The 17,396-nt window shown below is 40.3% G+C and overlaps 1 gene segment (V, D, J or C); it reads right to left on the bottom strand.

Annotated features, from left to right (window-relative positions):
• Nucleotides 1-6,814: 6,814 nt before the first annotated feature.
• Nucleotides 6,815-10,407, bottom strand: LOC311012272 (immunoglobulin lambda constant 6-like). The segment is given in 4 exons: nucleotides 10,290-10,407; nucleotides 8,472-8,783; nucleotides 8,278-8,352; nucleotides 6,815-7,321 (listed from the first exon to the last, which is right to left on the bottom strand).
• Nucleotides 10,408-17,396: the final 6,989 nt, after the last annotated feature.

The following is a 17,396-nucleotide window of genomic DNA, read 5'->3' as shown; positions in this document are numbered from 1 at the left end:
TTCCTGAGCAGTGCTTGGAAATCACCGCATGTGAACTCTGTTCCGTTGTCGGATCTCATGCACCTCACTTTCCCGTAAGGGGATATATCTGCTAGGAACTTTTCCGTAGCCTGTACTGTGTCACTTTTCTTCTTCAGAAAATAAACGAACACTGCGCTTGAGTAATCGTCAGTAAATGACTGCACATATTTGTACCCATCTATCGACTCTGTGGCTACAGGACCTGCAAGGTCTGTGTGTACCATCTGTAAGGGAGCCTGTGCTCTGGTATCAGGGTCCCTATTTTTGGTTTGGGCAAACTTCCCCTGAATACACACCTCACACTCTTGTTCAGGTCTACCCATTTTACCCTTGATCTGCATACCTTCAACAACATTTTGCAACTTAAGGACATCCTCATAGTTACAGTGGCCTAATATCTCATGCCATGCTTGTATGTCGTGACATGCATTACACTTATCATTAGGCTCAGCTTCAGTATGCAAATAATACATCCTGTCATAAACATGAATGTTAAATCTGGTACCGTCTCTGGTTATCAAGGCGTCTTTATCTTCTTTAAAGACAACCGTAGCCCCACTCGTAGTCGCCGCCTTCACCGAGAAGATGCTTTGGGGGTACGACGGTACGAGCAAAGCGTCTCTCAGCGTCGCCTTGCGTCGTTGTCCTCTGCTGTCGATGAGGGAAACCTCAGCGTTTCCCCTCCGCTGAGCGACCCCGCTGCACCGGGTCCCATCTGCCAGCTCGACTGTGTGCATTTCTGGCCTGAACGCACAGTCGAAACTATTAAACATGGTGATGTCGGTGACGATATGAGAGGTAGCCCCCGTGTCCACCATCAGGCCCCTCTCCTGAATGCTGCGTGCCGGCTGCCGCTGGGTCCCTCCGTCTCTCACCTTGAACATGTAGTCCTCCTCAGCATCTTCTGAGGCTTTACTCACACCATCCTTTTTGTCTTTACTGTCCTTGTCCTTACGCCTACACGTGGCGTCTTTGTGTGTGTCTTCTGACGACACGCTTTCGCTCTGTGGCCTTTGGTGCCACACTTGAAGCACACCATTTCTGTGTCGTCTTTGTTCCAGCCACGCGCGCTCGTCTTGGCGGGCCGCCATCCGGTTTTCCCTTGAGTTTCATCACACTGTCGCTGGAGTCGGCTGCTTTTATCTTCTCTGTCTCTTCAAAACTACGTAGTTTAGTCTTGAATTCTGCAAACGTGATGTTATCGTTTGTATGTGCCACATGTATTGCGAATGGCTTAAAACTCTCAGGCAATCCTTTTAAGGCCATAGCCACTAGCAGGCCGTCTCCTAATGTTTCACCCGCGTTTCGCAGTGCTGTGATGGCGGTTTCAGCTCTGATGATGTAGTCCATTACACTTTCATCGATGGCCTTCTGAAGCGATGTCAACGTGGTGTACAAGTTGATTATACGGGGCTTTCCTCCCCCTGCATAATACTCTCTCAATATTTTCAGAGCTTGTCTTCCATTGTTGGGCGCATCCCTCATAACTAAAGAGAGGCTTTTGTCATCTAACAGCAAAATCAACTCCGCATAAGCGTCAGCATTTTTCTTTGGATCTGCTGCTATCTCTGCTTCTGTCCGCGGTTCTCTTAACACTGTATTCTTTAGCTCTGACAAATGAAAATGTCCCAACATTTTGGTCTCCCAAAGCTCATACTTAGTCTCATCTCCGTCGAACGTCAGTCGAGGTAATCTCCTTCGTTGTTCCGCCATGTTAGCTTGCTCTTTTTCTAGTTAGCAATCCCGTCAGCACGCGGTCCGTTGCGACTTTCTAAACGGTGATAGCAAACTTATCATCCGAACGACTCCTGGGCCCATAACCTGTTGAGTTATTGTATATTAACTGTTGCAGCTTAACGTTGCATTCGGATGAAAAGAGTCAGCGGGTTTTCTTCAGCCTTTCTTGGCATATTTATTTGCGAACTGTAGACACATCAGTCTCACGGTCATACAGCTTCGTCTCAAAAACTACGGCAGATCAACTGGAACAAAAAACGAATGACGCTTTTGCGCCCTGCCTCTATAGCCTGCACATTAGCGCCTCCTTGTGGCATAAACATATACACAGTACAGAACACATAAGAACAATACAGCATCACATCACATACAACTGAGGACATAAACATATTTTAACAATTTATTTATTTTTTTATTTTTTTGCTGCAGCCCAGGGAGAGAGACATGCACCAGCCCACAGAGCTCAGCTGCAGCCCACAGACACATTAGAGCCCAGTGGCTTGTCTGTCTAAAGAATACCTGGCCCAGTGGCCCTATGATAGGCTACAGAGGCCCAGTAGTCCCACCCATTTTCCAGACTACCCCCCCCCCCCCCCCCCCCTCGTCCAATCACCTTTAATGATGATCAATCATTATGAGAGAGAAGAGAAACACACACGAAAAACAAAGCGAAAATGGAGAAAAAAGGAACAGGTGGTGCAGAAAAACTGAGGGAAAAGAAGAAAAAAATGCTCTCGCTGCTGATGCCGCTGAGAGCAGAAACATATTAAACATGTTTGTTGCGGCGGGGGCCGGCGGCGGCGTGGCCTCCGGCTCCGAAGCTGCGGCTGCGGCGGGGCCCTCTAGGCAGGAGTCGCAGGCGGACAGTGAAAGTGAGGCTCCCGCTGCCATGGTGGTACAGGAGGAGGAGGAGGAGATGGTGGTGGTGATAGCAGGTGTGTGTGCTAGATAACATGTTGTGGATAAACACTCATTCACTAAATGTTCAGAACCTTCTATGAACTTTACTTGACATAATAGATCTCTGCATAGTGTGTGGTGTTATAACTAAATCTAGTTATCTAAGGTGTTGGAAAATAATATACTATCCTGATTATTTAATAGTTGCTTTTATTAACCACTATTTTATATTTTCATCTAAGCATGCCACACATTTGCAGATCTACAAGCTTAAAACTCACATGTTGCAATGTGGTGTGGTTTGACCACAGTACCTTGCTATCAGCCTGCCAATGCCATGATCAGTTCCACCACATATGAGTGAGTTAAATAAACAACACTCTTGAATCTTAAATACTTTCTCCAGTATCCTTCTTAAGAGCAAATGAGCAACATACTGTGTAGTCATCATTTATTTTATTCAAGGATCCCGAATATAAAGGGGTATTATTCAGTATAGTAGTGTTATTAAGGGCTTGTGTGATTATATGTACAGTACATCAACGGGCCGAGTTGGTACAGTATCTGCGCTTGGATTGTGGTGGGCCAGTCTGGACCAAAAAGTCCAGGGCCGAATCTTTGTCCCAGTCCAGGCCTGTTTATAGAACAAGTTGAAAATGTGTTTTAATGAGTTTCTGCTGCTTCAGGCTTCTCATGTTAGTTTTTCCATCATTAGTAGAGAATCCGTGAAGCTTTTGTTCTATTAAAAGGTTCATATTTCCTGAAACAACGACTCAAGTTATTCTTTAATTCTGCAGATTTAACAGATTTTTATATAAAAAGTATGATGTTGGAAATGTTACAGGTATAAAGTATTTGATCATCTCAGTAATAAAGCACCATAATATTAGAAACTATATTGTATTTCAATAAATGTAATATATGTCAGCACATTTATATTGAAAAGCATATCATTTAAATATGCTGGATAATTAATTGATATCATTTTTATGGTAAATTGACCTCATGACCTTTTTATTTGATATAATGGTAAATATGTCTTTCAGTGGAAAATGTGTGTATGCATGAATTCAAACAGATATGATCATCCCCGCGACACTGAATACAGGATAAGCGGTAGACGATGAATGGATGGATTACATGTTTATTGATTCATATATTGAAATATATGAATCAATATAACATAAAGAAATAATTAAAACACACATGAGCTATCTTTTTTTTTTATCTCAATGCACTTATTCATAGAAATAGTTTATGTTGCTTAACTGAATTTCAAATATAATAAAATTAATATATTTTGGAATATTTTGGTTGTCGATAAACTTTTTTATATTCAATCGTATTTTTAATATTAAGTTAAATAATATACAAAATTGTATTATTAATGTACCGTTTTGTTTCTTTAGCAATTAGAATAACATGTCTGGTGGGTAATGTATAATATTATCATACTAACAATTATATGAAGGTGGATATGGAACTTATTGTAACATGTATATGACCTCTAATGTAGGAAATACATTCTACCGTATAAATATATTTTCTTAGATGATATAAATATAATTAGGTTTAAAAATGTATCTTCATATACATTATATTACAACACATTATATTATATTTAAATTCCCCCTCATAGGTTGATATAGTCTCATCGTTTTTATATCATAATATACAGTAGTCTTAATTTATATTTGACATTTCATGAAATAATATTGTAACTGTATGAATTTTAAAATAGTTCTGCCAAGGAATTGATTATTTTGTGAGTAAATGGTGGTAATTATGTATTATATTATATATACTTAATTCGTTAAAATTACTTTGAAATAAAGGTAAATATGTCCATTATTATAATATGTATATTTACCTTATGAATTAATAAAATGGTATAGATGTTTAAAGGTATCTTCATAATTATATGAGAGATCAGAGGAGGAAAGGACTGACGTTGCTCACTGTCACTCCTGTTCTCTTTCAGAGGTTCCAGCTCTTCCACCTTCAGCAGCGTCCGTCCCGTCTCTCTGATAGTGACCAGTCTGTAAACACGCTGATAGTGACCAGTCTGCTGTAAACATGCTGATAGTGACCAGTCTGCTGTAAACATGCTGATAGTGACCAGTCTGCTGTATACAAGTCTTTCAGATACAGATGTCTAAAAAATATAAATACAAATATACATAGATATATTTGGAAATAATCACACCATGTTTTAAAACATTTTCAATTAAAATATCTCAATGATCTCAGGAGATAATTACAAATGTTGATGATAGAAAATAGTCAACTTCATTAAACACATTTATATGAGATATGATCAGAAGATAACTGGCTTACTAAGAACTCTCTCAATTATTCTGTTATATCACACTTATTTTATACATAATTTATTATTTCTATTAATTTTCATTTTGTTATCAGTTAGTTTTTATTCAAAATTTAGTTTTTTGCCTTAATCTCTATTTTATTGACTTTTGTTGAAATTTCATATAATCTGTTGTAAATAAAATGTGGTTTTCTCATTCTTGTTTTTAATTAGTCATAGCAGTCACAATTGTATTTGTGTCTTTGTGTTGTTCTTTGAGTCTATAAGCAATTTCAATAAATGAAACAAAAACCTTTTTTCACTTTTATTTTCCAGATAAGACAAACTAAATTATTTGCTGAACATCTTCTATGTGGATTTCATTAAAAAGGAACCACAACTATATTTAAAACTACAATATACGTACAGATTAAAAAAAAAGATGAATTCACTTTATTAAACAATCTATTTTTAAAAGTTTTTTTTTTCTATGTAAAATAAACATACATATTTGTGCTCAAGTACATAATTCATGTCTTCAATTACATACAGAGAAATAAAATTAGCAAATCAAACTTCTGTCAGATGGTGTTATAGTATCAACTTTAATAATTTCAGAACATCAGGGAGTCAATTTATTTTATATTTATTTATTAATTCAGAGTTTATTTCAGTGTTCAGTCTCAATTCTTTCAGGACAACTGGCTGAGCTTGTTGTCAACATGCATCAATAATCATTTACTGCAAACATTCATATTACAACAAAGCTTCTGCTTTGGAATCTTGTATTTGTTCCAAATGCTGACAGGAACAAATTAGAGCTCCTGATTCAGATCCTGACTTTAGCTCCTGGACCTCCTCACTTCTTAGACTATTTGAACCTGAACATTAATGTGTTTGCATGAATGCAGATCTCCATCCAGGTACACTATATTGCCAAAAGTATTTGCTCACCTGCCTCGACTCGCATATGAACTTAAGTGACGTCCCATTCTTAATCCATAGGGTTAAATATGACGTCAGTCCACCCTTTGCACCATTCTTCCAGAAGTGTATTTGTGAGGTCACACACTGATGTTTGTGTACAGCAGCAGATAGGAATCTGTTCTCAGTGGTTATTAGGACGGTTGGCAGCCTAGCAACACTTCCTTTCCTGCAGCAGACGGGCTGTGTGGGTTTCTGCTCTGCATCCTTTCTCACATTAATAACACAACGACAGTTACAACCATCCACTCTGGTTACACAATCATTCTGGGAACTTCAGCTCAGCGCTCAGTACTCACTGCTTTGATCTGTGTGTGGAATCTGTGAGAGAAGCAGCTCAAATCCTCAGCTCACTTCTGTGATTCTGTCTTGAAATGTACATGAATATGAATGTTAGTTTAGGTATAATCAGTAGCTCTGCCGATCCATGTCATCCTGATGAAGCTGTAATAGTTCAGTGTCAAAAAATACATGCTTCAATCAAATGCTTCAAAGCTAAAACTTCTGCTGTTTGTTTGTGTTTAAAGGACAGTGTCGTCAGCATAGAGTTTAACATCCACACTGACACCAATATAAAAGGGGGTCAGCACTGAACCTGGTGGGACTGCCACACCTATTGACTATAATAGCTGTATATAATAGCCGTGTGTATATGTTTGCTTCTCTTTGTTTAGCTCTGTTGTCCTTGTTTAGCTGTGTGCTTATATGCATATTTTCCTGTACATTTGTTCTTGGTGCTGTGTGAAAGTATATTCACAGCGACTTACATCCACAGTCACATTACTGGTGCCAACAAACTCAACAAACTTGATTCTGTTCCTGATTATTTGCTATGAAACCAAACTCAAATCCATAAAAACAAGGATGTCCATAAAACACTGTGAATTTTCAGTTTATTAAGAATCTTACAGTGAAATAATTTGACAAATCTGCCACACTCTGAATCATGTATTAAAAACAAACACAAGCACAGAAAAATACTGTAAAGAATAAAACATCAACCAGTCAGCTAACTATTCATCTTAACTATCAAAGTAACACTACAAAGAGTTTACACTGAATTACTGTAAATATAATGTCTAAATATGTATTTATATTTTTAGGATGACTGTATCTATCCTGTATAAAAAGACACATCATACAACCAACCTCATCAAGTCATCATGTATATTTGTGAATATAATTAAAGTGATGAATGAGATGAATTGATGAGATGTGATGGTGATCAGTCAGCATGTGAGCAGTTGGTGGAGCGTCCCTTCTTTCTGGAGATCATCAGCAGACTGAGTCCACAGCAGTACACAAGACTCTTCACTATCAGCACTGTGTACAGCAGGCAGAGCAGCTTCACCCTGCACTGAGACTGGAAGGACACTGTTACACACACACACACACACACACACACACACACACACACACACACACACACACACACACGTAAGTAACTTCCATATTCCAGTACTCTTATTTAATGATTAAAGAGTATTCAACTCCCCGTTCTGAATGAAATGACAGGTGATGGTTACATATGACTCTGTGGTAAGAGCTGTCCACAAGTCTGTAGTAACAGCTTGTCCCAGATCAGCCCTCATAAGACATTTTTACATTCATATTTTACTTCTATTAAGGTTGTAGATTGAAGTTTTGAATGTCTATTGTTAATTTGATGATGTCATTGTCCTAAACAAGTGGGTGAATTATGATTTTTCGGTTCTATAAATGTAATTTCTGGTGCTGTTTGATGGCTGCTAGACTTCCCCGTTAATACAGGTGCTGCCTCCCTTTGTCTTTCTCACAACAGTGAAAATGTAGTGTTTGAAGGTTAAATGCCAACAAATATGGATTGAAGCAGAATGTTTTGTTAGATAGAAACATGTGAGGAGGAAATGTCAGGCCAATCGGGTTTATCCTCTTTTGAAGAACATTTGGTCTGACGACTAAGACAGTAACAAAGAGCAAAAAAGCTAAACAATAAATGTGGTTGCTTGATATTTGGAACTGGTGTCCTAAGTCCTCATGCCCATCTCTTCTCTCATCAGAGTAACTTTTATTTAAAACCAGCTTTGCATGAAGTCAGAGGTCGGCTACAATTTGAATGAAAGTTCAAAGGCCCTCCTTAAAAACAACCAATAAGGGCCCACCAAGCGTTGTAGGGATGGAGCCAGGACAATGATTTAAATAGCAGCATAACGGGGCGCCGCATAGCTCAGTCGGTAGAGTTGGCACCCCATGTATCGAGGTTAAGTCCTCACTGCAGCGACCCCAAGCAGCTTTTTATTATTCTAACATATCATATATATTATATTAAAGGGGGCAGCAGTTGATCTTACAGTCAGCTTGCTGCAGAGCTGGCAGGTCTGCTGGCTCTCTCTCTGGAGGACAGGAGGCAGCTGGAGCTGGAACCTCTGGAAGGGAAAAGGAGTGACAGTGAGCGACGTCAGTCGTCTGCTCCTCTGATATCTTGGACAGCAGTGCATCCACATGATGCTGAATCACTGCTGAACAGTCACCAAGCCTTCAGTACCTTGTTCTGCTTGGGCCTCCACTGTGCCCCCCTCGTGCTGGACGGAGCAGCGGTATTTATATGTGCTGATCTCTTGTTGATGGAGCAGCAAGATGGCGGCGGCGTGTCCCGACTCTCTGATCTCCAGCTGCTCTCCCACAGCAGGGAGCACCTCCTCCTCCAGAGAACCATTCTCCTTTCGTCTTTTCCAGGAGAACCGGACTAGAGGAGGAAACATGTCTGAGGCCAGACACAGCAGAGAGCTCTTCCCCTCCAGGTGGGCTCTGGATGCTGCTGGGTACACGCTCACCACGGGCTTCATTACCTGCTCATCTGAAGTTTGACAGCAGCAACAAGCAGCACAGACACACATTCACACAGTCAACAATAACATACTATCATATACTATCATATCATTATGAAGATACCTTTATACAGTTATACCACTTTGTGTATTCAGAAGGGACTAATACACGTATTATAACAATATTCACCTTCGTATCACAGTAATTGTGATGATTTCAACATGTATAACATATTATTTAATTACCATCATATACTTAGACGTTTGTCAGAATAATTTTAAATGAATGAAATGTCAAATAGGAATAATGACTGCTGTATATTATTACATACAAATGTTTAGATGTTATTAACCTATGAGGGGGATTTACATATAATATCATTAAATATGATATAATATAATTATGAAGATACATTTGTATATCTTTATATAGCTTTTATAACTATGAAAAGTATCTTAATATAGTTGAATTGTATTTCCTATATTAGGGCTTATCTACATATTACTACAAGTTCCATATTCACCTTCACATAAAATATAGTTGCTAATATGATAATATTATGTTTCCCACCATTTATTTTAATCTTGCTTAAGAAAATGATACAAATAATAATGTATTTACTTATTTCATAACAATTTTGATATATCATATGGTACAATATAATATAATATGATATTTAAGATACATTTATATATCTTCATAGTTATCACATTTTGTTGATTCAGTAGTGTTAATATAGATATAATAATATTAGACATATTTACCTTCATCTCTAAGTAATTAAAATGATTTCAATATATATTACATATAATATATATTTACAAAAATACTCAAACTGCACACACACACAAAAGAAAATATGCATACGCAATGCATTTTTTTTCGTAACTTTATTTATAACTTGGGCAAATTCAATATAATATAATATAGTATAATATAATATATACTTTCAAAATTATATTTACAATATTATATTTGAAATCAAGTTGAGTATCATATACTATTTATATTAATAGTGCCTCGAAATACGTGTGTCATTTATTTTTCTGAATCATATATTAAAAAACATAAATTAATATGCATGAATTAGATTTATTGTACAATCACCTGCAGTATCTGTTTGCTGTTATGTATAAATATGTCTTCCACAAACATACCGTACCATCACATAACATGAATGTCATGAGGTCAATTTTACTATTAAAAATGATTGAATTTTGATCCTCTACAACGTAATTTAATACATTTCTAATATTATATTCTGCTGAATTATTGAGGGGATCAAATACTTTATACTTTATACTTACTTTATATATAAAAATCTGTTTAATCTCCTGCAGAATTAAAAAATAACTTGAGTCGTTGTTTCAGGAATTATGAACCTTTTAATAGAACAACAGCTTCACGGCCACAAGAATTCTCTACTAATGATGGAAAAACTAACATGAGAAGCCTGAAGCAGCAGAAACTCATTAAAACACATTTTCAACTTGTTCTATAAAACAACTGAAGGGACATGAAATATTCTCCTTACCTGTTACGTACAGTTTACTTCCAGAGCCAAAGATAAAGTCTTGTCCACCCCACAGTGAAACAGAGTGATACAAAAACCATCTCCACGATGTTTCTCTAATCCAGTGGTTCTCAAGCGTCTCCAGTCATGCCCCCCCCCCCCCCCCCCCCCCCAACAAAACAAAGTTTCACTTAATTGAAATAACGTACAAAAGAAAAAAATGCAGATATTTGTCAATGTTGTACAAATGAAAAAGCAACTTCTATTTAAACTTTTTGTAATGTTGGTCATTGCTCCATCAGTCTGTGAGCTTTTTCCAAAACAGAAAAATGGAATACATTTCACTTTGCTAGAATGAGAACAAAGCCGTGACCCTGAATACAGGATAAGCGGTAGTCGATGGATGGATGGATGGATGGATCTTTTCAAGGCGAGGTTGCAGGTTGATACTGACACTCTCAAGTCATGTCTTAGATCTGTGTTTTCAGTGAGGCGACAGCAGAAAAGCCCATCTCACAGAGAGAGGATGTGGTGAAGGGAAGCAGAGTGAATGCTCCCCTCCACACCAAGCCAGAACTCACTCATGTCTGGCCTGTAAACCTCAGCCTCAGGGTGGAGGCAGATGTCATCTCAATGAACTGGTCCTCTTCATCAGAGGTGAAATCAGTGAGTGCTGCTGCATTGAATGGATCCCTCACTCAGTCATACAGGTAAGGGAAGAGATGGGAATCACTGTGGTGGCTCCAGAATCACTGGTTTCAGCAAAACCCCTCAGATTCTCTAAGGAACCAGTATTTCCTTGAGAAAGTGGTCTGCCCCTCATCTCAAGCTTTCCTGTAAATGTGCTAATATTATCTGCCAGGTGAGGAAGGCGCTTGTCTCTGCCTTGAAGCTGAAGATTTCATTCATTGAGTTTTCTAAATATATCGCTGAGATAGGCCAGTTTCATCAGAAATTGTTCATCACTAAACTTGTTTGCAACGTCATGAATCTGCTCCTCCTCCAAAAACACACAAACTTCCTCTGTGAGCTCAAAGACTCGGGACAACACTTTCCCTCTTGAGAGCCACCTAGCCTCGCTGTGAAACACCACAGCTGAATGTTCAGCTCCATCTCCTCACATAGTGTGGAGAACAGACGCGCCTTCAGAGGTTTGTTGTGATGAAATTTACCTCACCATCGGTCAAAACCTCGCTTTGTTCAAATGTTGTTTGTGCTTGTTCTAAAGTTGTACTGCGTTATACTGAGGTGCTTCTGATGTTGTGTCCAACACCTCAGAGAACTTAATACCAGTTCAACATCAGGACATTCTGCAAAATAATAATACTAATAATAATACATTTAATTTGTAGAGAGCTTTTCCACACACAAAGACGCTTTACAGAAAACAAACAAACAAAAGTCAGTTAAGGGGGGGCCAGATGGTGGGGTGCTTTGAAAGTGAGGACCAGGATTTGTAGGTGACGCAGTGGGAGATGGGAAGCCAATGGAGGTTCTTTAGGACCGGGGTGATGTGGTCCCAGGTTTTGTTGCGGGTGATGAGTCCTGCGGCTGCGTTCTGGACGAGTTGGAGTCAGTTGATGGAGCTGGAGCTGATGCCATGGAGGACTGAGTTGCAGTAATCCAGTCGGGAGGAAATGAAGGCGTGAATGAGTCTTTCGGCATTGGAGGGTCATAAAGTGTAAACAACACCTCTCTAAACGTGCAGTACTTTTAGCTTCGTGGACCCAGTAGACGAGCAACTTAGTGCCAACAAGTGTGTGAGAATCCAGCGTGAACATCTAGCGTCCATATGTGTCTTTCAAACAAACTGCAGGTACACATGATGGATGTGATCAATGAACACATTTATTTCTATTAGTATGTTAACTAAACTTAAAACTTCCACTTCATAATTACACTTTTTAGGACAGCAGTATATTCCTTTGCAACATTACCTTCGGGCTGGTTTTCAGTCCATCAAGTTCAAGGAGTATTTTTTGAAACACCTCAAACGTTTTCATCAGTTGTTTTGGTAGTTGAGGTTGATGGCGTATATCAGCACCATTAACATGGTGAAGGCACTTGGAACATCCAGGTTCTCCAGGACTTCTGTTCCCTCTGTCACTATCCTTGCACTGGCTGGATCAACATGATGGCCCCTCATCATGGTCCTTCATCTGTAACCTGCACTTCTCCATCCTGTTGGAAGTAGATCAGAATAAACATGTTTTAAGTCATCCCATTTGAAAACATGGTATTGTATTTGAGTGTAACACAAAGTCCAGTGTGTCAGAACTAAGCATCTGATTTACCTACCAAGTGTTCTTTGAAGAGATCCTCATCCTTTTCTCAGAGACGCCTGCCTCAAACAAAAATACCTTTAAGGCTTTAACAGCAACACGACACACATGAAACTGAAAAACATCAAGTAAAATACATTTATCCCAGGTTCACTTTCAGAACAGACCAGCAATGCAACTGTTGCTGACCAGACCTCAATGACACCAACTTAAGTTAGAACAAAAGGAGACACTTAACCTTTTACCTTTACAGTGTCAACACTTCACGTGTCTGATGTAAATGAACGTGAATTAATTCAGCTACCAAAGTGAAACTGTGTTGAAGTCACTATTATCTAGCTAGTACCGTTGCTAAATTAGCTTGATTTCCCCTGAAGTTAAGTGCTCGGTGAAAACGACGTCTTTAAAGTTACTGTTAGATGAAGGATTCTATTGAATGGGTGCCATTTCCGTCCACATTTAATTCCCAAATAGTCCATTTTAATTCAATCAAAATCTAGATTTTATTCGTGTCCCCAGGTTTTCACACAGTCCTGTTACCCTGACACATAATCCCTTCTGGAAAATAACTCCCCAAGTCACATGTTCAACAGGAAGTTGGTTCATTTGAATCTTCTGAAGGCCATGGGAAGACCAAAAGCAAGTTCTCACAGTCACTTTTCTGTATTTTTAATGATATTTTAGTGTTGACTGAGGGTGTCATTAATAGTGTACATTCCTGTTACCTAAATTATTTTTTAGATATTATTTGTTCATTTTAAAAATAGCGTTTTTTGGTCAACGACTACATTGTGCTCTGTGTCCACATGTTTTTAGCAGAGATGCTATGTGGCTATTTTTTGTGAATTTTCTAATTCTATGCTAAAAACTCCTGTTACTTTCAGTCCTGTTACTCTTATGTGAGTAACAGGACTGAGTATTGTTCAGTACTGAACAGTATTAAACAGCTGAACCTGCTGCTGCAAAGGGTTTAAAAGACAGACAACATCAAACATCAGTTTGTCCACTACAGGGCACTGAGACATGGCTAGGAAGCACATGAATGCTTAAATCATGTTGGTTTTTCAGAAAATGACCTCTGCACGTAGAGCACAGAAATACAGGCTGTTCACTTCAGAGCATCACACCAGCAGGCGACACTGCACACGGGGGTCCTCTATGTGCACACATCCTCCAGCCCAATGTCCTTCTGCAGTGTCAACCAGCAATCTGACAGCACTTGTCACCAGTGCTTGATTACGTATAGAGTGCACATCCAGAGGTCTCCACAATCCACTTTTACAGGGACGGCCCTTTCTCTCAGTATAAACAGCGAGGGGATTTTTATCCTGTTTTGTACTGAGCTGTTCAGATGAGGGTTCACTGCTGGAACGTGGATCTTCTTCGAGGCGAGCGACGGGAAGGGTCCCCCGGACGGTGTGGGAGTGGCCCTGAAGAGGAGGGCTGGTCTGGTCAGCAAAGGGACAGATATTCCTGACGCCACAGAGCTGCTGTGTTGCAAAAGACAGACACAATCAAGTTTTTGTCAACGAGGAAACAGTTATGGAGATGCTCAAAGATGTGCCACCAGTTCCATCCATATGAGTGTAACCGGATGATATATGGTATCTATTCATTTCGGTTCTTTGGTGTCCTCGTTAGTCTGTTTTGCGACAGCAATCGCGGCAGGTGTGACACGCCCCTTTCCGTCACCTGTAGTGCCGCCGTGGCCTCGGCCGCTAATGCGGGGTGGTTTATATACCCCCCAGTTATTTAGTCTCTCTCTCTCTCTCTTCTAGCATCTGTTTTATTAGCCTTGCTCTGTGTATTTAGTCTCTGTTTTATTAGCCTCGCTTTGTTTAAGTAGCGTTGCTCTGTTTAGTTGTAACTAGTCGCGTAACTTGCGTAAGTATAACCAGTCACGTTGTTCTGCGTACTTAGCGTAACCAGTCGCGCTGCTCTTGTCGCATAGACCCGAGCTGCGTTTCAATAACAGTTTGAGTCGCCCTCGCTCACTTGCCCTCAGCCCTTGCTATGACGTCACACAGAGGCCACTTGGAGGGCGGAGGGAAAGTGGGCGGAGGGGGAGTGAAAGAGGTAAATGGAACACACCTGCCCTCGTTCACTAACAGCCCAGACAATCATGGATCAACGACACGTTGTTGGAGTAGCGCTATACTGCCTATTCCAAATTACGCTGGATGGCAATACGTCGGCTTATATACTTACACTTGTAAACGGTGGGCTCTGCCATAACTCTGCAACAGACAGTCTAATTGCACAATTTAAGAAAATGAATTAATTTTAATTCATTTTCTACTTTCTTCTTTCTTCTTCTTCCTTGGTGGTGAATAGACAGCAGACAATGGTGTTTGAGGTTCATTATCGCCACCGCATGGACATATTTTTCGTGCACCACTGCAATGCATTGTGGGTGATATACAGCTCTGAAGTGACCATCGTTGTTCACTCGATCACTCAGCCCTCAAGGGCTGATCTCACGGAGTTCACTTCAGCTGTTCAGGGAAATGGAACAGCCCTTAAGATGGCGGCGGGGATTCCCCCGAGGGCAAGTGCTTAGGGCAAGTGAGCGAGGGCGACTCAAACCGTTATTGAAACGCAGCTAAGCTTTGAAGCTACTGGAGTTCAATCTTGATCAATCAATCAGATCAGACCACTGCTGGAGCTAGCTGTTTATCGGCCCCCTTCCTCTTAGCTGGACCGCTACGGATGGGTGTAAGTGGAACACCATATTTTGTCTGACATTAAAGAAAAGAACTATATACACTCAACAAAAATATAAACGCAACACTTTTGTTTTTGCTCCCATTTTTCATGAGATGGACTTAAAGATCTAAAATTCATTCCAGATACACAATATTACCATTTCTCTCAAACATTGTTCACAAATCTGTCTAAATGTGTGATAGTGAGCACTTCTGCTTTGCTGAGATAATCCATCCCACCTCACAGGTGTGCCACATCAAGATGCTGATCTGACATCATGATTAGTGCACAGGTGTGCCTTAGACTGTCCACAATAAAAGGCCACTCTGAAATGTGCAGTTTTGTCTCACAGCAAAATGCCACAGATGCCACAAGCATTGAGGGAGCGTGCATTTGGCATGCTGACAGCAGGAATGTCAACCAGATCTGTTGCTCGTGCATTGAATGTTCATTTCTCCACCATAAGCCGTCTCCAAAGGCGTTTCAGAGAATATGGCAGTACATCCAACCGGCCTCACAACCGCAGACCACGTGTAACCACACCAGCCCAGGACCTCCACATCCAGCAGGTTCACCTCCAAGATCGTCTGAGACCAGCCACTCAGACAGCTGCTGAAACAATTGGTTTGCATAACCAAACAATTTCTGCACAAACTGTCAGAAACCGTCTCAGGGAAGCTCAACTGCATGCTCGTCGTCCTCATCGGGGTCTTGACCTGACTCCATCTCGTCGCCGTAACAGACTTGAGTGGGCAAATGCTCACATTCGATGGCGTCTGGCACGTTGGAGAGGTGTTCTCTTCACGGATGAATCTCGGTTTACATTGTTCAGGGCAGATGGCAGACAGCGTGTGTGGCGTCGTGTGGGTGAGCGCTTTGCTGATGTCAATGTTGTGGATCGAGTGGCCCATGGTGGTGGGGGGGTTATGGTATGGGCAGGCATCTGTTATGGACGAAGAACACAGGTGCATTTTATTGATGGCATTTTGAATGCACAGAGATACCGTGATGAGATCCTGAGGCCCATTGTTGTGCCATACATCCATGAACATCACCTCATGTTTCAGCAAGATAATGCACGGCCCCATGTTGCAAGGATCTGTACACAATTCTTGGAAGCTGAAAATGTCCCAGTTCTTGCATGGCCAGCATACTCACCGGACATGTCACCCATTGAGCATGTTTGGGATGTGCTTGACCTGCGTATACGACAGCGTGTACCAGTTCCCACTAATATCCAGCAACTTCGCACAGCCATTGAAGAGGAGTGGACCAACATTCCACAGGCCACAATTGACAATCTGATAAACTCTATGTGAAGAAGATGTGTTGCACTGCATGAGGCAAATGGTGGTCACACCAGATACTGACTGGTTCTGAGTCCCCAGACCCCCAATAAAGCAAAACAAATGCACATTTCAGGGTGGCCTTTTATTGTGGACAGTCTAAGGCACACCTGTACACTAATCATGATGTCAGATCAGCATCTTGATGTGGCACACCTGTGAGGTGGGATGGATTATCTCAGCAAAGCAGAAGTGCTCACTATCACACATTTAGACTGATTTGTGAACAATGTTTGAGAGAAATGGTAATATTGTGTATCTGGAATGAATTTTAGATCTTTAAGTCCATCTCATGAAAAATGGGAGCAAAAACAAAAGTGTTGCGTTTATATTTTTGTTGAGTGTAAATGTTTTAGAGCTAACTTAATAAAAATTGTTAACTGCGAGAAATAAAGATTGTTAACTTATACATCATACGTGCCTGTATTCATTTGTGTGCGGACCTGTGTATGGGATGTTTTCGGGAAACCCCCTAAAGTTAAAGGAGTATACTCTTTAGGTGAAAGTCCTAAGGTGGCGTTGTCGGTGTTATATAGATTCTCTAGATCTGCTGCTCACAGTTAGACGGGGCCAAGTGCACGCCGCGGCGGCGACGGGCCACATTCTTGGCGTTCTCGGCAGGATCAGGCCACATGAGGATACATCAGTGACCCTATAGCCCGGAGAACTGACATACAGCTGCTTGTGCAACACAATGTGAGCTGCGACTGTTTCATTAGCTTCATATAGTCATTTTTTGTCACAAATATCAATTATTTCAACATGTCACCAAACATTTCTTCAAAATTAACAAT

The sequence above is a fragment of the Eutrigla gurnardus genome (assembly GCF_963514095.1).
Source record: "Eutrigla gurnardus genome assembly, chromosome: 4".
Lineage (NCBI taxonomy): Eukaryota > Metazoa > Chordata > Actinopteri > Perciformes > Triglidae > Eutrigla > Eutrigla gurnardus.
The sequence above is the reverse complement of the archived record's forward strand: the minus strand, read 5'-3'. Positions and strand labels throughout refer to the sequence as shown.